This window comes from Oryza brachyantha, chromosome 9, assembly GCF_000231095.2.
Source record: "Oryza brachyantha chromosome 9, ObraRS2, whole genome shotgun sequence".
NCBI lineage: Eukaryota > Viridiplantae > Streptophyta > Magnoliopsida > Poales > Poaceae > Oryza > Oryza brachyantha.
The window spans coordinates 9,307,098-9,329,493 of NC_023171.2; the positions used below are offsets into that span (position 1 = coordinate 9,307,098).

General features: G+C 38.0%; 1 long non-coding RNA gene across 1 annotated transcript; it reads left to right on the forward strand.

The window, feature by feature from the left end:
- The first annotated feature begins 14,342 nt into the window (after window positions 1-14,342).
- LOC102714764 lies at window positions 14,343-21,605 on the forward strand. The gene is made up of 5 exons (XR_423789.3): window positions 14,343-14,467; window positions 15,372-15,431; window positions 20,201-20,281; window positions 20,892-20,965; window positions 21,359-21,605. It is a non-coding gene; the product is annotated as an uncharacterized LOC102714764 (long non-coding RNA).
- The last annotated feature ends 791 nt before the right edge of the window (window positions 21,606-22,396 follow it).

Genomic DNA, 22,396 nt, shown 5'->3' on the forward strand with positions numbered 1-22,396 from the left:
TCAAGGCCAATACATGCCACTTGAGAAGGACTCTAGCCGATAGTATGAATCTTGAAAGCTTACTCTCTATAAAGAGAATAGAGGAACGGTGACGGTGAATCTATCAACAATAACTTTTCAAATTTAAATAGGTAGGACCGCTAGCTTACCATTTTCTCCTAAAAAGCTTGATAACCAAATTCAAATTTGATTGTTTTAATTAGCTATGGAATTCAAATTTGATTTTACGTGTGCCGATTTGATTGTTTTAATTTCGTAATAGCTCACCTGTTTTACTAGCTAGGTTTGAATCTTGTAATTAAGCTTAGGTTTTGTTGTGTTTGTTTTTCCTGAAAAGAAAGAACCGGTGGACAATCGAGAAAGAAAATAGTGTGCCTTGGGGGCAAATAGCACTACTCATGCCAAATAATATCTTGTCGATGAAAAAAGTTTGGTTACGGTCTAAACAGTCACTAGCTCATGGCTTAACCGTGACTCATTTCCTATTAGCTCAATACGACTAGTTTTCTTATCCTTATCCTTACCCATGACTCATTTCTTATTAGCTCATGGCTCTATCTGTTTTGGGGGTTTTGTCATGCTATATCGTTTTCCCGCAAACTATGTGCACATATTGAGAATATCCTTATTTCTACACTAACAAACATAAGTTATCCACGTCTAATTTCCAGCTTTCGGTAGTGTCTAATTCCCCCTAAAACTTGAACTTTTGTTGTGTCCTCGAGCTAATTTCATAAAGTCCTAATGTCCTGTAGTAAAATTTCCCAATTATAAATGATACTTGCAAAGTTCTTTTACTAGGATAAATAGTTAAATGCCTTAGTCAAAAACTAATAGTGTCATGTATTAAAAGAAGTAAAGAACTTTCCAACCACATATGCGTATATAAAATATATTTTCTGAGTCCTAGCGTACGAGCATTATAACTATTTGTGCATTTCAACCACATATGCGAGCATAAAAAATTCATCTTATTAAAAGAACTTTTAGTAATAATCATTATTACTATTTGTGCCTTCCAACCAGATAACGAGTATAAAACATATTTTCCGAGTGCTAACATATACGCACTCTGGAGTTTTTTCACGGGGATTAAAGAGGGACTAAATGAACAGATATGTATAAAACATATTTTTGAGCCCTAGCATATCTATCCTATCCTATATCCTATAGTGCACAAACATGTTTTACTCATTAGACAAATCTAACAGCTCAAATCATCCGTATCAAATCAAACCGTCCATATCTCATCTACCCTCCCTCCTTTTATCGGCTCCCCAAATTGCGTGCACATTCCCTCTATCTTCCCAACATTTAAATCTCATACCTTAAATCCGAATTTTCAAACTATTAATATTTTTTTAAAACAACAAAGAACTTGTGCTATAAATATTTGCTAGAAAATTAGATTATCACTTAATATTTAATTTAAATACCTTTTCATGTAATATATAAAGACATGAAGAAATTTATTTTTAAACTCATAATAAATTTAAACTCAAAAGTTGCACAATTGTTTTATACGTCAGCAAAATTTTAATTATTAAAGGAAGATATAAAGTTATATGTGATGCAGATCATATTTGTGTAAAATGGTTTACATTAAATTTAGTTTTATAGAGTTCAAGTTTTATGTTAATATCAAATAATGTGAATAAATTATTTAATTAAAATTGTCCTTGCAATACATGAACTTGGTACTGTAGTGATTTTGAAATTAGTATATCAATTGTTCTTGCAATATATTAAAATTATCCTTGCAATTGTTGATGTCGTAGTGATTTTGAAATTAGTAGTTACAAGTTTTGTAATTATTGTCCAAACTTTAAAACTCTTAATTTATTACGATATGATCCAACCTATGATTAATTATACAAAGTTATAAATCACCGTTAACTGATGGTTTTCTGCTATTTTGTCAGAGTTTGTTTAAATAATCAAATTAACAAATGTTTGATAAACAAACAAATTCAAATATTTGGTTTATATATGATTGCATTAAAATAAATTTCTAATATCTTATTCATATTATTAAATTGTAAATTAGACCGTAGCGTTAGCACAGTTATGTTGTACAGGGATTAAAGATGGAATAAATGGACAAATATGGATAATTGTAATTGGTTAAGATAAAGATAAAGCAGTTTTCATATTTGTAGGCAAATTTTGGAAGCTAAAAATTACTATATTTTAGAAGACGAAATATTTGACTTTTACACACACACACACACGACGACTTGACGACAAGCAAGCAAGCAAGCACCGAGCCGAATATTGGGACCGGGGCCCTGCGTCTCTGCGTACAACCGTTGATCACCCTCTGGGATTCCACAGAGAACCCAAAAAAAAAAAATACAGGCCATGTCCGTCTCCCTGTACCAAATAAATGAAAATATCTCAGCGTTTGTTGCGGAAATTTTACAGGATTTTGCCGGGTGTTCTTTTATTTATTTTAATTCTTTTTTAGAAACATCATTCATTGTAAAGAAGTCTTGCTTGCAGTAATATGATTGAAAGATACAATTTAAATTTTAGCTTATAAGTTTAAGTGGACAAGAAAAGATAAGGGTGATGGTGGACGATAGTGACAGTGACCACTAACGATGAGGAGCCGGTGAAGTAAGGTTGGCAATTTCCCCCGCCGAGATAGGGCCGGGGGACATTTTGGTTTAGGGGGGACGGATGAGGGAGGCTTTATACCACAGGGACCCGGAAGGTTTATTAGACTTTTGAATGCAGTAAAATGAAGGCATAAAAGACAAAAACCTAATAAAATTCTAACATAACCCTAGTTGCAATGTCTCTCTTTCTCACTTTCTCCCTCCCATGACCAGGCGGCGGCAGCCTGGCGCGATGATGGTGACCTGGCATGATGCCGGGGTGACTTGGCGTGAGGGCACGCCGGCGACAACCGTCTTCACGCCCTCTTCGACGGTGAGAGGGACATCCCTCTCTTTTCTCTCTCTATACATGGCTCCTTAGGGGCATCGGGGCTCCGTACAGGTCCAGAGTCCATCGGGGTCGGAAGTCTGGACCGAAGAAGAATTTCGCCACCGTTTTCGATTTCGGGGCTGGGACCATTCTTGCTCAACCTGTCCCCAACACGCTCCACTGGTGGCATGGCAAGGATGCTACCCAGCGTTCAAGCACATCGCTTGGCCTTCCTCGACGTCATTCAAGCCTTTGGCATGCCGCATGCCGCTACGCCATGTACGTCCTCCATGCGCTGCTGCCAATCGGCGAGCTTCCCCATCGTTCGTTGGTGCTGCTTGGTAGCGGTGCCGGTGCCACTAACAGCTTTGATAGTTGTAGTGATCGTAAGATCTAGCCGCGATCGATTGATTTATAGCTCAGCTACTCTTCGATATTATCTTCCTCTTCGGTTTAACGTGATGTACATATATATATTTTGTTGGATACAATAATCACGTGCTGATTTCAGATATTCGGTTTGAGAAAGAAATAAGAATTGTAAGCTGTGGAACAACTACGGCCTTGTGGATTTTAGGCAACTCTTCGGTGTATTTTACTGATAGTATTATATTACCAGTAGAAAAAATATTTTTGTACATTGTTATTGACTTGATTAGCAATATTTGTAATTTTGTTTTTTTACAATAAAGACCACAATAAAAATGATGATATTATCCCTTCAAATTTCTACTACACCTAATATTGTTGGTACTATAATTTAATAACAGTCGTTCAATAAAAATAGATCAACGGTGTAAATTAAATTCTATACCGGAGTCAGCCCGTCGATTTTTGTTGACTATATATTGAATTTTGAGCCACCGATGTTCTCTCTTTCTTTAGCTGGTGTTCTAATCAGTTGTCTTGTTCTTAATCATATGGACGGAAAAAAAAAAACTAACGTACACTACAGATGAAGAATGCTCAAAAGTCTGATGGTTTATCTGCGTAACTACGGGGATATGTTTCATCAGGCAATGATTGTAAGCAAGAACAAACACACCGTCGATGCAGGAATAAAGTTGGCGCCCTTTAGGAATATAATATAATAATGAAAAAGAAACGAATAATTTTATGTTTTGACGTTTTATCACCTCCGTTCTTTCCATATACAATGAAACTACTGGAAAAAAGGGCTGTGATATCGATGTAGATGCTTAGGAGACTGGTCAGAGGAGCATATATAACCCTTTATGTATCGCACCTAGGGATGGTAACGTCTCCAACCTTTTTACCTAAAAAAAATTTGATTTAAAATAAAGGGAGCTAAGGATTTTATAATTTTTTGAGCTAAAAACTTTAAGAGTTAAAGTAGCGTTGTGAAAGGACTCAATGGTCTGAACTCGTTAAAACCAATTTGTAATATAAGATACTGGTAGTGATTTCTATATCCTTTAGATAATAAAATCCTTTAGATAATAAAATCTAAAGAAAACTAGTAATAGACAATGTTATACTAATACAAATATAATTAAGTCATATTTGAATTGAATGATATATTTATGTTATTAGATCTTTAGAAGTAGCGTAGAAAATATGTATCGTGTAAGACCTATTTTTCTATCTTTTCATTTACTTATTCGCCACGTCATATTTATTCTATATGTTAATTCATTTAATGGTATGAATATCATTGAGTCATTGTTTTGTAAATGCCATGACAACCCTTAATCACACCTAGCTTTAGGCGTTCTAGTGCTACAGAATAGTAATATAGTATAATCTAATTGTGTTTGTACTCATTTGTTTTATTACATGTATTTTAAACATGACCTATATTTTTGTGTATTTGCCCTAAACGTAAATCAGAGGAATGGTCAAACTCAATATAAAAAATATAATGTTTAACTTAGTAGTATTATACGATTATATATCAAAATAGGAGCAATAATTCAGTTAGCTGATTAGCTATTTCGAAGCGCACAATCTAATTAGCAGGCTCATGATTTCTACTTATGCTTATAATCTAAAATTTAGAAATTTTAACTTTAAAATTAGAGTTAATTTTAGATTTTTTAATCATAATTTATTTTCAGCATTGACTTTTAGATTGCTAAAAACATATATATTAATATTTTATTTATAAATTATTTCTCATCTACAAATATATCATTTAAAATCACTCCCAGCTAGTAAGTATGCAGCTATGATTGCAGGTACCTAACTTGTCATATTTTCATGGCCATATTGTTGCTATAAACCATACGACTTGTGTCATGTGCCAATGGTGTCATTTAATAAAATTAGTTGTTAGTTGACTGGGGGAAAACGAAGCAAGGGTCATATTTAAGAAAGCCAGAGATTATAAAAAAATATAAAAGTTGGCTTTTTAATTTCCGTTTTACTTTTTAGATTCTTTAACTACATATTCTTATAGGGAATCTTACTGTTTAAAGAGTGAATTTTTCGCAATCTAGCCATTTTTTTCAAAGAAATTTTATAAATAAACCTCTTTAGAAACATTATCGAAAAATATACTGTTTCTCGGCGCCAAGTAATGTGACGCTGAGGTATGACAACTCGATGCTAAGATGCATGGCGTCCAGATGGGATTGACTAATCTAACTCTGTACAAACCTCACCTTGGTGCATACTAGATTCCAATCAACTCCATGGCGTCCAAATGGGGTTGACTAGTGACAAACCTCACCTTGGTGCATATATACTAGATTCCAATCAACCCCAATCAACCCCATCTAGCGCTGAGCTGTGATACCTCAGTGCCAAAAAACGAGTTCAATTTTAGATAATGTTTATGGACAGATTTATTTATAAAATTACTTTGCGGAAAGGGTTAGAACTTGAAAAATTCATGTTTAAAGAGCTCAAGATTCCAAGTTAAACTTAGCTATTATATAAACTTTCTCGAAAGAGGACCGGGATTAGCCACCACCCACCAGCACACAACCTAGCCGTGAATCGATTCCAGATTCGCCGGCGCACAACATGTAGCCGTGAACCGATTGACCTCCTGCAACTGACATGGAAAGCCAGTCCCTCTCGTCATTCTTCCGACTCTTCATTTTATACCCTTTTCTTCTTATTTATTCTTATAAACTAAATTTTAAATTTTAAATTTAATGTTTGTTTTGATTTTTTTACTGTAGTTTATTTTTTGATATTTATTTTTAGATTATTAAGGATGTGTATATAAAAAATTAAAAAATTATCTATTAAATATTTTTTATGATATTAACAAGTGGTTTTACTTATGCTAAACAAATACAGGTACCTTGAACTGAATAGGGGTAGCAATTTTTCCGCGGGCCGGGGTCTAGGAGGATTTTTACCCCGCAGGGGAGTGAGGTCGGGGCCCCGGTAATTATCGAGGGTGGGGTCAGGGATCAGAATTCACCCGCGGGTTTCCCGCGGGGACCTGAAGTCTCTATTAGGTTCTTCAGAAATCAGCGCATGGCAAAAAAAAAAAACCTAACATGCACTCATATGGGATATATAAAAGACAAACCCTAACTACCCCTCCCCCACCTCCCACCCCCACAGCAGCCGGCTACACCAACCCCCCACAGCCACGAACTGCCCCCAGCCCCCGCATAGCGCCACCACACCAGCCGGCCGTCCTCGTCGGCGCCAGTTGCCATCGTCGCGCCCCGGTCGCCCTTGTCATCGACTCCGCCCCGGCCACCCTCGTCGTCGCGCCGCCCGGCCGACCTCGTCAGCGCTTCGCCCCGGCCGCCCTCATCCTCGGCTCCTAGTGCTGCCCGCGTCGCCTCCGCCCGGCCGCCGACTCCGTCCAGTCGCTGTGCCAGCCACGTGTTTCCTCCCCAACTTCGGCCACCGCCATCTACTCGCGGGCCCCGTTCAGGGTCGACCCCCCGCAAGGGTCGGAGATGGGAGGTGATTCAGCCCTGATTTTGACTTCGGGGCCAGGGCCGGGGTTAGGGGGAGGAAGTCGTGGGTGGGGACAGGGCCGTTCTTGGTCAACCTGGCTCCCACCCGCCGACTTGCCACCCCTAGAACTGAACGCGGTTTCGCTTGCGCTTATACCAGTACATTCTCTCACCATTATTCTCCCTAACCTTTTAATTTGGCTTTTGCTGGTACATTGAACTGAACACGGAATTAGCTAGGTTTGCGACAGTTACAAGACAAGATTTGTACACGGGCATCTGAAACTCATCATAGTTTTGATTTGTTGGCACTTCACAAAGCACATGTCGGCTGATAAGTCTAATCCCTTTTCCTGCATGTTGGACAGCTTTCCTTTCTTCGCTAACCACACTGCTACACGACCCCTAACATTTAACACACAAAAATACCTTTTCTAATACTGTAAATGTATTATTTTAAATGCATTTACATAATGCAAAGACACTTAACTGTGACTTTTTCAAATACCTTTACAATAATGTAAAGATGCCCTATTACAAAAATATTATATAAGTGTATTGTCTTTATAAATAAAGAGATAATTTATAAAATGTATTTATACTTTCCTTTGCACCTATCAATCCTTAAACTCAAGACTCCTCAACACAAGAGTTGTTTATCTTTTGCTTTTGCTTGTTTGTTAATATCTTAATTATATTTAGTTATTCTGTATGTATTAATTAAGTGTTTTTAAGAAGGTTAAAATCAATATATATGTGGCAAATTATAAAGTGACACAAATATGACCTTACAAGATTATTTTAGCAAAGTGGGCTAGAAAAATATCTATAAATTGTCTCTAGGGTAAAAACATTCTAGGTAATTCGTAAATGCCTTTACACGGTGTCTAGCTACAGAACTATTGATGAAAGGGTATGTAACCTAGTGATTGCAGTGACCTGAGGAGTAACACTCAAGGTTCTAGGTTCAAATCTCTATAGGAGCATGAATTTCAGATTGTGTATTTGAGGGGCTAAGTCTCCTAGTTGGGCTAAGTTCCCAAATTTAAAAAATGGTTGTATATATCCGGTTGGATATAGAGTCTAGGCCAGGTAAAAAAACCCTTCTCTAAACAAATAATAATAAAAACTCTTAATTTTATAGGCATTTTTTTATTTTTCCTTTAGAAAAGTGCCGCTTCACGGGTCAGAATGAAGTTACTTTTTTTTTTGTCACAAGAATGAAGTTACTAGGGATCGGGTATTGCAAGAGAAGAAGAGGCCTCTCCGACATAGTTTGCCATTTTAGGGTTGGCTTAGAACACACACATTCTAAATCTAGCGGCAAATAGATATAGCATCATGTCTCCTACCTCGTTGGTATTGCTAACCAGCCTGCCATCAACCTGATCAAACCACCCTGGTTATCGTAAATAAGCCTGTCAATTCATCTCTTCTCATTGCAGCTACCTAGCACAAAACAACGGTAGTAACTCTAGGCAGCCAGTAGATCGATCAGAATACCGTAAGAAATTAACACTCATGTTTTGTACGAGTCATACATGCATGTAATCATTTTTTGCTCGTGATAACACTGCCATTTGGAGATCAAGTGGTACTTAATTTTACGCTGCATTAACACTTATCTTCTTCCAGCTACTGATTCCGTCAATTATTTTAGCCGTAAATTGAAGAACACCTGATATTCCTCAAACATGCCCTTCCAGAGCATGGAAGGAACCTCATCGGTTTCAAACCAAAACTCTCTTGTCGCTAACTAACCCACATGCATTATTATTGCACTGTCACACAGAAGGCCAAAATTAACGAAAGAAAATTTGACCTCTTCACTTTTTTTCCCCTTCTCCTGGCTGTTGCCTCGTCTTCTGCAAGCTATTTTACAGTTAATAGTATTTTACAGTTATTTAGTTTCTACTAATTTTTGCTTATGCTAGTTTGAATCCTGCGGTCGAATTCCGTGCCCATGACTATAGCTATATGATCTTAACGAGCAAACATTTTATCATTTGTCTTATAAAAATAGTTATTAATTATTAATTACTTTATCACAATTTAATTTATTACCAAAATAACTTAAAACATGACTTATAATTTTATATATTTGGATGGTATTTTTAAATAGTACGAATATTACTTCACGTGTGATCGAAAAATATTCAACTGTACGACCTAAGAAAGATGGTGGAGTACCGAATTTGGTGATACCAAAACTTGATAACTTTTGGCATTATCAAAATTCTGGTGGCGCGCGCGAGACGACAAACCCGGGTTATTGCCTTGCATACGAGCAAATATAATAGTCGGCTATAAGTCGGCTAAATGCTCAGGTGTAGGAGAGATGAGAAGAAAGAGATGAGAAGCGGGCTATAAGAGCAAGTTCAATAGTATAGCCAACTACTAGTTCTAATTTATCTATAGTTAATCTAATAGCCAATTATACAATAGGTACCTACAAAGCATTAATATATGATCCCACATATCATACATACAATGTGTTTTAGAGCTTGTGTTGTAGCTAGCTACAAATTAGTACTCCACTGCTCTTTTCTCGTCTCTTTAAAATATGTTTATAGTTGGCTTATAGCCTGCTATTGTACCTGCTATAAGCTTGCAGCCAGCTCTGGCTCAAGAATAAAGAAAGTCTATGAGAGAGACAAGTGGATCCTATATTAATTATAAGAGATTTTAACTTTCTATTTACAATGTTTGACTACTCATCTTATTAAAAAAATAGAAGTATTATTTATTGTATTTATTAGTTTTTTATTATTATAAGTAGTTTAAGTAATTTATATTTATACTAAATTTTTAAATAAGACGAATGATAAAAAAATATAAGTGAATAGTCAAAGATCACATATATTATGAGACGGAGGGAGTATTAAATAGGCCGACTAAAAAAAAAGACTACAAGGGATATACGTGCTTAATACTACCTACGTGTTGCCTCCCCATTGGTGGTGGTCGTCCCCTCGATCTTCTGTGGCCAACACGGCTGCCGGAGCGTACGTGGCAGGCCTGAGAGGGCGAAACGTGTCGCGAGCTACCCGTAGCATAGGAGTTGTACTACTCGTACCAAAAAATGCAGTGTCCTCTGTGCTCTGCTCCTGGACAGGCCTGCAGGAGCAAGACGACGACAGTAGTGTCTCCTGTTTTTCCCCCTTTCGACATGAAGGTTTCCTGGGGAGGTCACGCCAAGCACTGACTGACAGCAAATGGATAAATCGTCCAAATACTTTAGGTCTTGTTTAGTTGCCAAAATTTTTTAACAAAAGAATCACGACGTCGAATGTTTGATCGGATGTCGGAAAGAGTTTTCAGACATGAATGAAAAAACGAATTTCACGACTCGCCTGGAATCCACAAGACGAATTTTTTGAGCCTAATTAACCCGTCATTAGGACATATTGGTTACTGTAGCACTTATGACTAATCATGCACTAATTAGTTTTAAAAAATTCATCTCACGATTTTTCCCATAACGATACAATTAGTTCTTATTTTTATCTATATTTAGTGCTCTATTTAATTATCCAAAAATTCGATACGATGTTTTTGGAAAATTTGTTGGGAACTAAACAGGACCTTAAGCTGTGTTCAAAGATGACAGATAAAATCTTATCTAAAGTAAATTTTCGTAGGCTATTTGATAGTGTAAACGATAAAATTAACCATTATAAAAGTAAAATAACAAATTTTATATATAAGATTTTAATAAATTGTGATGTTTAGTACTACCTCTGTTTTATATCGTAAGACTTTCTAGTATTAACTAAATTCGTTAATTAATAAATGTATATAATTTATATATATTTCTAGATTCATTAACATTCATATAAATCTAGGCAAAGTTAAAAAGTCTGAAATGGAGAGAGTAGTTCAGATTGTGCTGGTAAAAATCAAAAAATATGCCTATGGATGTTAATTTATATATTCGGTACTCCAGCACTACCAATAGTACATCGCTTTTTTTTCTTTCGGAAAATTGGAGGTGAACACGTGAAACACGAACAACTGATTATCACGCGTCGGTTCCCGTGATGGACGAAAGTGAAATCATTAAGTAATGCATTGGTCAGTACAGAATAACTGAAAACGCTTACGGTGCAATGTTACTCGTACTCCTTCCTTCCACAAATATAGGTATGGTTAGATCTTGGCAAAAATTTTATCATTTTAAAGCACTTTTGTAAATAAGATCTAAACACTAGAAAAATATCAACTTTGTATTTAAGCATTGACGGTCTGTACTAGCAAATTTCATTCAAAAGTGTATAGAGACACGGACTACCCCTCACGGCATAACTTTTGCAAAAAAATGATAACTTTTGCATGTCTCTAAACACCAACTTGTAAAAATACAATGCCAAAACTTTTACCATTACCGTTTGCCATTTTAAATACCTCTAAACATGACCATAGTGGCTTCTTAGAGCATCTCCAATACACTTGATAAATTTGACTCTCTAAATATCTATTTAGTCAACTTTCCATATCATTTGCCAAATCAAATTCATTGTTTACTCTAATAGCCTCTTTATCCATTATCTCTATTTTAAATCTATTAACGCGGGATCCATGTGTCAGCCTATATACCTCTTTTTCTCTTTTTCTCTCTCCCTTTTCTCTTTCTCTCCATTTTCTTTGAATCCATGCCGGACGACAACGATGACAGTTGTCAAGGATGCAGCAAGGGCGGGCGGAGGCCGACGGGCTGCAGCGAGCGTCTGGGTGGGCAGTGGCCTGCGGACAGTGACTGGTTCAGATGTGGATCTGGACGGTGACTTTGAAGGAAGGACGGCGGCGACAACGGGGCAGGCGAGGGGCGGGCTGGACGGTGGCGGCGGCTGGGTGGTCGGACGGTGGACGGCGGCAGGAGATGTGTAGGTGTCGGATGAGAGCTGCAAGGAGGAAGGATGGGATGACGGTAGGGAGGAGAGGTGGGAGAGGTGCAGCATGGGACCTAAGTGGGAGGACTCATTTAGCCAGTCGGATGACTTGGCTAGATTTTTATTAAAATTGCTAAAGTTTAGCTTGGAGAGCCTAATGACTAGCCAACTGGAGATGCTGTTAGGTACATAGTTCTTTTTTAAATACAGGAATTGAAGTGTTTTATGTGAAAAATATGTAAATTTTATGTATTCTAAACAGGTTCTTAAGATTTCCGTGAAAATTTAGAAGGTTCATTTGCATGCTTGACCCTGTTTTGTAGCCTAACTACCAATTTGATCCTATTTTACCTATTTTGCTCACATGACAATCTTTCTCCTAACCGAATCCATCGTCTAACCCTGTTCTGTTGAGCACAAGCAATAGAGTTGATTTAGGTCAAAAAAAATGTTGCTTTTGGCCTTGCTTATTTGACCCAACTTTTAAAACATACTTTTTAGTGTAATGTGTACTTCTATATTATATACAGTAATTTTTAGACATTCATAACATTAACTAAAATCCTATATTATATACAATTACCATTTTCTCATAAATATCTTAATTTACATCATGTCCATTAGAGAAGGTTATCTATTCGTGGCTACTCACCGTACACCAAATTGCATCTGCACATCAGCGCATCATTGCCTTGATTCCATGGCGTAGTACCAATATTTACTGCAAACAAAAAATTAGCACTCCAGAAGTAGCAATATTTAGTTCAAACAAAAATTTGTGTAACAATGGAAGTACTATCGCATAATAAATATGAACAAAACATGCAACTCCTAGTAATGATGTGCTAACGTGCATATACCTCCATCTTTCCATTTATGCTTATAAACCAAAATTTAAAATTTCAACTTTAAATTTAAAGTTGATTTTTTATTTTTCACCAAAGTTTATTTTTCAGTCTTGGCTTTTAAAATTATTGAAAATAAGTATATAAATTTTTATTGTTAAATTATTCTTCATTTACAAATACATCATTTGTCTTTTTCCATAAAACACCCAAACAATCACTCCCATAGACGACTCAATAAAATTTCTATCTATATATAAGGTGATCATATACCAATAAGAATAATTAAAAATAAAACCACTAAAGATAAAAAGAATCATAACATATAACTAGTTTTAAAAAATATAGCTAGACAGATATCCACAATAAATCTTATAATGAAAAATATAAACATTTGTTAATTAAATATTTACGATAAAAAAACTCTATATCTTTAACGTACAGATAAAACAAGATATGACTCTCCACCAACACCAACCGTTCATACCTTTGCCATCACATGGTGAAAGGATATTGGGATGACAACTCCGAGCAGAATCTCATCCTCCCTAGTCACTTCCCAACCCTAACAACCAAAGGCATACGGTGTGCGCAGGAATGCACGGCGGCCATCTCCTGCAATCCTCTATATAAGGCCGGCGGCGCGCGGTTATCCCACCACCGGAACGGTTGAAGAAGAAGACGAAACAGTGTAGGATTTGCCACCACGGTTCACAGATCTGGCCTCCCCCTCCAGACATAGCCAGCCATGGCTGTCTCTAGCAGCCTCGTCCTGTAGGCAGCTGTGTACTTGTTGACAGATGGGTTTGGTTTTTGCTCTTCCTCTCCATCGCTCCTCGTCTTCGTGTTGATCTGTAATTGGACGGCGGCGCGGTGGAGGTGGAACACGGTGGGGGCGCGGGGGGCGACGGACCGATGGCGGTGTGGCTGACAGAAGAGAGTGAGCACGCAGCGGGCAGACTGCATCTGAATACTGCCGCTGGCCGCTGGCCGCTGGGTGGGCGATGAACGTGACGCGGCATGGGTAGACGCAGCTGCCGTTGCGTGCTCACTTCTCTCTCTGTCAGCTCTCTCTCTCTCCCCTCCCGCCTCGGGACTTGCTCCTCCGCCACCATCGATCCATGTCCATCTCCCTGCTGCCGTTCTTCCCCGTCACCTCCGTCGTCCTTGCCGTCGATCGAGTGTGCGCAGGCGTCGCAGCAGCGAGAGGGGGGAGTGAAGTGAAGGTGGCACGGCTCCCGACCGGAGCCTTATCTTGTCCCGGAGCTCGGGTTCCGATGAGATTGGCTGCCTTTGCCTGCTGCATGCGCCCCTCCGTCTTTGGAACAGGATGCTACTCCTGCTGCTGCTGCTGCTAGCTGAAGTAGTAGTACACGGCGGCTCGTGAGCTCCCCCTCCTGACCTGACGCATGGATTATCGTTTTGCACTTGCTTTTCTTGGAGAGTTTTGTCCTTGCCATGTTTGTGCCTTCCAAGGATTAGCAGCTAGTACTTCTAGCTTGTCGCCTTGGGGAAGACGACGCGTGGTGGTTTTGATTAACTGGGATCTTTGCTCGCCGCCCCAGGTGTGGTTAACGGAAACCACTGTTTTGACCAGTCCTTGCATGCTTTAAGCTTCATCATCTTCCTCTCTCTCTCTCTCTCTCTCTCACTTGTTGTCCATCTGCCGCATCCCTCTCCTTTCCCTTTTCTTTACAGCCCAGAAATTAATCTCTGAAGTTTTCTCTCTCTCTCTCTCTTGTTGCTTTCCTCATCTCATGGTACGGTGATGGTGCTTGAGGTAGGTAGCTGCAGGAGACAGCGGCGGCCATGGCTTCTGCTTGCTGCTGGAGGCAGATCTTGATTCTTGCCACAAGTGGAAGGAAGACACGCCACGCCGCCTACCGGCGCCTTCCAGATCTGGAAACCTCCGGTGAGCTCCTGCTTGCTTGATCCTCCCCTCTGGCCTGGGTAGCTTCTTCTGAAGCGTCTCCATGCCTCCTCGTACAAGGTCTACTTGTGGTATTTCCGTCTAGTGCGTCTTGTTTGTTCTTTGCCGGATTAATTCCTGACAGTTTTGCCTCTAATGGTGATTAGTTGTCTAGGTGTACAATTATGTCCTGGATCGATGTGCTTGTTGAGCTTATAGGAGCATCTTGTGGTTGGTAATTGGTTCATGCATGTGTGCAATTTTGCTGTTTTCAGCTTTGGTTTCTCCCTTGCATGTCTTTATCTTTTTCTGAATTTGGGTTCATAGGTAGGAGCAATAATCTAGGACAAAGTAGATAGAGAATTAAGTTCAGTTAATCACCTCATATAATGGCTTTACTAACTCTCTATTGGCTGAGTTTTTGTTTCTATCTTCTTTATGATCCTCTTGTGCGAAATTGGGAATAATAGCCCAGTGTAACCAAAGGTCGTTTTATTGTATGCAGAATAGAGCTTGCCTTAACCCATGAACTAGTATTATCTCCGGCGTGATTCACATGTAACCAAATTAAGGTCGTTTTACCAGGTTCTTCTTTGCAGTTTGTAGACCTCCAATCGTAGTATTTCTTTGGGGGTTCGGAAAGTTATCACAAATTGATCGAAATTCAGACCATGACCTTCGTTTTTAGGTGATATACATAGTGTTGCAGTTGAGTATAGTCCTCACATTACCAATATATGCAATATTATTTCTAAATTGACAAGCATGAATGCTCCGTTTTCGCAGTATACTACTAGCTACTGGACCATTTTGTTCTATTTTCTGCCTTAGTTAATTAATCCCCCACTCCATCCACATGATGTACTTATTCATATATATGTTCAACCTGCATGTATGGAACATGCAGTTTTGTTTTTCAGCAAGACATAGCGGATGGATCTCTGCCTCAACTCAATTTTAGTTACAGGTGATAATTTGGTTACTCCGCATGTGCATAGACATAGTTAATTATCCCGCTTACTGATTCGATTATTGGAAAGTGCTTACAATTATTTGCTCTATCTGTTCTTATTAATGATTTTGCAATGCCTTTGGAAATCATTGTCATGATATGTTAGTATAGTGACACAATTGAGTGTGCAAGAATATATGAACATATTTTGCTTTTTCATTAGTTGAATCTTCCAGTACAAAACATAATGGTCCATTGATGAGAAGCGGTTTTGTATTTTGCATATGCTCTTCTTGATCGAGGTGACGTTACACTACATATCCTTACTGCACAAGATAGGGTTATATATTTAACCCATATGAAAATTCCACCGGTGGATCTCCCTAACCTTTTAAGAAAATCTGATGCTGCCTTAAATTAAATAATATGCAATTGGAATGGTTATATACAATAGTATTATTTAAGCATCTCATGGATTTGGCAGCAAAAAGTTGTACAGCTTGCTGCACAAAAGGAAATAAATTTTCTACATGTGTAAATACTTATGGTATGTGTATATGTGTCCTTAATAACTGATCAAGGAAAGGTGAAAAGTTAGCATTTCCCATTAGTACTTATCCCTACTATGTTTTTCTTAAGAACTTATTCTTACTATGTCGATTAATTAGTATTAAATTTAAAGATGCAAATTCATCTTATTGAATGTATAAACTTAAATTGAACGGTCACAAGTAACTCTGTTGATATATGTAGACTATTGTTGACGTAAAAATAGGATCCGATGATGTGTCACACACGAAGGCTTGGGAGTCACTTCTTAGAGCGCTCCGGTGCAGGACCTAAATTCTTAGAATGTGCGGGTGTGCCACTGATCAGTTTGATCCTACAACTGACAAGACGAAGAATAAAACAAGCCGATCGGCTATCGAGCTGATAGGTAATAGAAAATCCAGCTGATCGAATGTTGATATAGTAGCGTTTAGTCGATAGGCTGTTGAAAGCTTGGATCAGCTAAGAATCCGATACAAATATACTTGAATCATAAATAAATAAACAATGAGTACTTTGCTGCAAACGGCTAAACCCAACTTACATTTAATTCTCCTAAGCCGATGCAACACAAAATAATTACCGATCTAAATAAATCCAGCCGATTGGTATAAAAATAATGCAGTAACACAAAATATGATAAGCATGTAAATCGGCAAAGATCATCGATTATAAACGACTGACAAACGATCAAAATCTATAAAATATCTAGCCCAGATTGCTAAGAATAATCATAGAAGATCGGACCAAATCGAGGCAGTTTAGGATTACACCTAGCAATATCAGGATAGATACTAAAGATCTAGATTGCCATCAAGCCGATGAGTCGATGACTGATAACTTATCGGCTGCTACTCCGATAAAACAATGAACAAGATACATCAATCTGATATAAACTATTTGATAAACACAATCTAATAGATCAGACCGCGAACCGAGACAGTACGAGATTGAAGATGTCAAATAACAAATATCAAATCGACGTAAATTACTCAAAGTGGTCGACCAGATCAACCCAAGATACAGAAGTAACTCGAGCTGAAACTGATATGATAACTAACAATCGCGCGACCAAATTAGAACATCGAACTAAACCAAGACAATTCTAATCTAGCCGATACGACTACTGTGGCCGAGGAACGTAGGACTTACCCCTTCGCCGGAGATCGAGACGATGAAACCCTGCGTTAGGTGCCAAGTTTCGCCGGTGTTGAAACCTCGATGAAGAGGGTGATGATGCGCCTAGAGTAATTGATCTGTATTGATATGTAGATGATTTATAATGACCCCGGGCATACATATTTATACCCTTGGTTGGATAGTAGTCCACGTCGGACACAACACACGACTCCTGATAGATAAAAGGAAATAACAAACTCTATCTCTAACACGACACACGCTCCTAATAGATGAAAAGAAATAACAAGTCCCGATCGGACTCTAACTCTCTTAGACATATAGGAAAAATCCTAAACTAACTCTAACTACTAGATAAAATTACGCCACCAAGCCTTAGTCTTCACGATTCCTTCTTGAATTCGGACTCTTCTGGATAAGATTTTCATCTGCTGATGACGCCTTTCCTTAACCGAATCCACTAAGGAAATTTACCAAATTTTCGTGTTAACAACTACAGAGCGTATTTTCATCTCTGTTTCATTCAGTATTATAGATGTTTATATAATATGTACTTAAATAAAGTTGATTGATGTATATATAATAAGAACACCGGTATTTATATATCTTCCTTCCAGAAAAAGACAATACAGATAAAATTTCTGATGTAAATTTTGTCTTATAATGTGAACTATACATTAATTATATATGTAGATATAATTTTAAAATGAAATGTTACATTTCTACATGTTAAATATGGCAAGAGATCTTAATTCACTCATTTCTCTTGACTATGCACAAGTTTTCTTTTGTTTCCTTCTTTTAGATTATTATAGGTCAAAGGAATATTATGGATTTAATCTGTTTGAAATGAACTATACTACAATAAAAGGAATTCTGTTCAGTATGTGTGTGTGCGCGCGCGCACGCCCGTGCGTGCGACAATGGCTAATAATATATTAAATTGTCTTTCAAATGTGTGGGCAACAAATTTAGTGTTATTCATTGGAGGGAAGGAACACTTCCACACAAGGCTAAACATAGACAGTCCAGAATCATCTTTGATTCATCAAGTTTCTGATTTTATGTGTTGGTATTGATATGTGGTTATCATGATATGGTCATGTCATGCAAAACTGCTATTGTTGATGTTTTCTTGTGACTGTTGTCTGTTCAGGTCCTGAAGGAAAAAAATAATGGAGATGGATGTTTTACTCCCCTCACAAAAAGACTTGATTTCTAGCCATTGGTTGAGAATTTAATGATAAAGCGGACCAAAACCGCCCCTTATTAGTGAAAAACTAACCTTACCCAGTGGGAAGCAAGGGGCACTGAAGGGATATAACTTCTTGATTTGTAGACCAAGTCATGGATGTTTTACTCCTGTCCCAAAAAGACTAGATTTCTAACTATTGGTTCACAAATTAATGACAAAGAAATGACTAAAGCGCCCTTATTAGTAAAAAGGTAACCTTACCAGGTGGCAAGTAAAGGGCATTGAAGGGGTATAACTGCTTGATTTTTAGACCAAGTGTAGGTAAGAGTGAATACAATAAGGTGACATGAGCGGACTATAATAATTGTTGCATTACATTAATAAGGTGACATGAGCGGACATGAATACAATAAGGTGGAGGTGAGAGGAGAAGAGAAAACACTAGAAATCAAGTCTTTTGGAGACACAGTGGTTGAGAATGCAATGTGATAGATGTACCAAATATTAAGTAAGGTATACTCTCCATTAAGTTTTTCTTAACGTTTTGGAAATCGCTTGTCACAATCTCCAAAGCACACAAGTTTCATAATTACTTTCTCTAACTATATATCTATAAAAAATACAGAGAATATGATTATATGAATATGTTTTTCGTGATCTACTGATACCATTTCCATTATCAAATCCAAATATTTTTGGAATCTATTAATGATATAGGATATATAGAGAGGTTTGATTGCACCCTTCTAGGACATCATTTACAATGAGTATGGAGGGAGTTATTTGGAACAGAGGCATAACACAAAGAGCTAGCTTGGAGCATGGACAACATGGAAATGAAAAAAAAACATGAGACCAAACTTTGGAGGCTATGTTTTGAGATCCCAAATGCCCCTTTGTTGCGTTATGTGCTTTTGAAGCCTTTGCAAGAAGAATTTGAGTTGACCATATCCATGTCTTTTTTAGTTTCCAACATCCCAAATAATGTCAAAAGCTCAGCATTTTTGTTTAGTCATTTGACCTCCTACATTCAAACTGAATTGTATAAACTCAATTTTTTTACTTTAGTCCATACTCCATAGTTCTCACAAAGGTCAAAACTGGATTGGGAAAATGACTAAGGCCTCTGGTAATTAAGGACATGGGTGAAATATTATGGTATATACTTATTGATGGTATATTACTGGATCATTCCAAATTAATACCAGACGCATGTACCTAAAATATATCTGCTGATATGAGAGATAGATACGAGAGGGGAGCAGGATATGAAGGAATGGAGTGGAGGGAGAGTCAAGAAGTTGAGATAAAAAAATTTGTTCTAAAACTATAAGCGTGGTGTCGGTTCTTAACGTACAAATGCACTGTAAAATTCTCTAGAAACACTATCCTTTAATTAAACCCTTGACCACAAACCATATTAATGGAGGATTTTGAGACTGGCATCTGTAGGGATACTGTTTATCCTCTGTAAAATTCTAGGACAAATTTATCCCTATCAGGAAACTCTTTGTATCTTCCAAGTAAGAAATAAAAGAATTATTAATTTCTTGGGTTACACTATTTTCATTATCTTCCCTTTCTATTTTCTTAATTATAGCTGAATGGGGTGTTATTTGCATGCTCCCTGATATAGGAGTTGAAATCGGCAAAACCGTTAATTTTTCTATCTCAACTGAAACAACAGAGGTTTGGGGTCAAGGATGTTTTTTGAGAGCTGTGAAAAAACAAGCTTTCTCTGAAGACAAACAAAAGTTTATATGTCATATTTTAAGGTTGTAAAATGGTCCTTCTTGAATATATTATGTTTTAAGTTTTTTATATCCTTCATTCATGCATACTTTGGTCAGGTGTCACAAATTCTCAGTTTGAAGATGACATGCTTCTTTTCATTTGTGTACAGCTAGCGATTATATAGTGAGAGACAAAGTAAAGCTCTTCTATCGGTGTGTATCTGGACCTGCAAGCTTGTTCTATATGTTTGGTATGAACAGCATCTTGGTTTATTTCATCATTTCATGAATGTCAATATCTGTCTATGAGGTACTTCTGTAGCACATTATCCACAAAAAAAAAAGATATCTTTGCTACAGGATTCAAAGCATGGAAAAGGTGACTGTGTAAGAGCGAAATGATCCTATATGGTTTCTGTGTTGTGTGTCTCATTAACAGAATGGTAACCGGACAATTGGCAATAAGCATTAGATATTAGCTACTAGCTACCTATAATCTGGGATGTAAATGGAAAAGTTAATTGGGCAAAGTGAAATCCCAGAAAGGCAAGGTAATTAGCAGGAACTTGTTGCCAAGCCTAAGAAAATTTTTGCGTTGATCGAATGTTAATTAATCATACATAGAGAAAAGAGGCATGTCATGTGCCTAGCTTAAATCTAGAAACAACTGTGCATTTCTTCAAAAGTATGCTGTATTCCAATTCTGGTGGTGCGGCACTAAAACAAAATAGTGAAACATGCTTGCTACACGTGATTAATTTTGAATGCAAATTCCTTTTCTTGTGTTATTACTCTTTTGCCTCTGTTAATTGAATGGAATACCGAATAACATGACCCATTTTGTTGTACATGTGTTACTAGGCGACATCATCTCTTGATGTCTCAATGGAGAAACTTAATTACAAGTAAACTACTTGGTGTTCACGTTTAATTTGGTAAGCATCCTTTAATTGCTTCTTCTATCACCTCTGAATATGTAGCTTTGTACAACCTCCGTTTCATGTTTGACTTTTTTAGTTGCAACGTTTGACCATTCGTCTTATTCAAAAATTTAGTACAAATATAAAGAATGTCAAGTCGTGCTTAAAGTTCTTTTGATAATAAATTAAGTCACAAGCAAAATAAATGATATTTTCATAATTTTTTAAATAAGACAAATGGTCAAACATTACAATAAAAAAGTCAAACATCTTGCATTTGCATTATGAAACAAAGTATCTCCTAATGCTGTGTATCTGATGTAGCTAGATTTGTTTAATTTACTCGTGTCTGTTCCTTTCGTTCTTGCCTCAGCGACTCATTCCCTGTTTGAACTACTCTGGATGCAGTTTCTCTTGAAGAATGTTGATATATCATACATTCATACATTCCAACAAAAAAATTCCTCTCTCTGGATGTGCCTGTGTTCGCGTCGCCTGGAAATTCTGACCACATTTGTTCTCCGCATTTTAACCGTGTTGTTCATGTCTTATCTAGATTCATATCGATGCCAATGTATCTAGACACATTGATTGATTCATATTGACGCTAATGTATCGATGAATGAAGGCTAAAAAGTCCATGAAAATTCTGCACCTGGTCATGTATATATATCCTTGTGTCTGCTGACATTTCAGTTGTGCTAGCTGTGTGGGCTGAATTCCCCACGGGCCGCAGCCCGCTCGCTTCGTGGGCTGATTGCATCGGCTAATATTACGGCCCATTATTATGTTGAGCCCATCGGGGTAGGCCACGAGGCCCAATCGAATGTGGGCTCTCAAGCCCAAGTATTAGAAGCTTGTATGGGCCTGCGGGGATCCGGACGCTGGATTCCACTCACTCCACCGAGACGAGAACCCAAACACGCCTTCTCGGCGAGCGGCGGCGGCTTCGGCGGCGGGCGGCGGTGGCGATGGCTGGTTCCTCCGTCAGACCGCCCAACGAAGCGATGCCAGGTGACCGGCCTTTACTCCTATTTCCTCTAGACGCGTCGGTAGCCGTGGGGGAGTTGGGGTTAGGGGGCGGCGGGGGGAAGAACTCCGGTAAGGCGCATCTGTTCTCTGTCGCCGCAGCGTGGCCTTTTGCTTTGCTAGGGCGACAGCGAGATGCGAAGGCATGGCGGGGGGTGGCAGCGGGGGGAAGAATCGGGGGATGGGCGGGTGACGTTCTCCGTTGTTCGATTCGGCCGTGTTCTTCTGTGGATTAGAACTATTAAGATTTTACGATAGCAGTTTAAGAGCAAGTTCAATACTATAGCCAACTAATAGCTCCAATTCATCTATAGTCAATCTAATAGTCAACAATAGTTACTTACAAAACATTATTACATGACACTGTGTCTCTTGGAGTTCGTGTAGCCCACATCTTTCTCTCTCCTCTCTTATCTC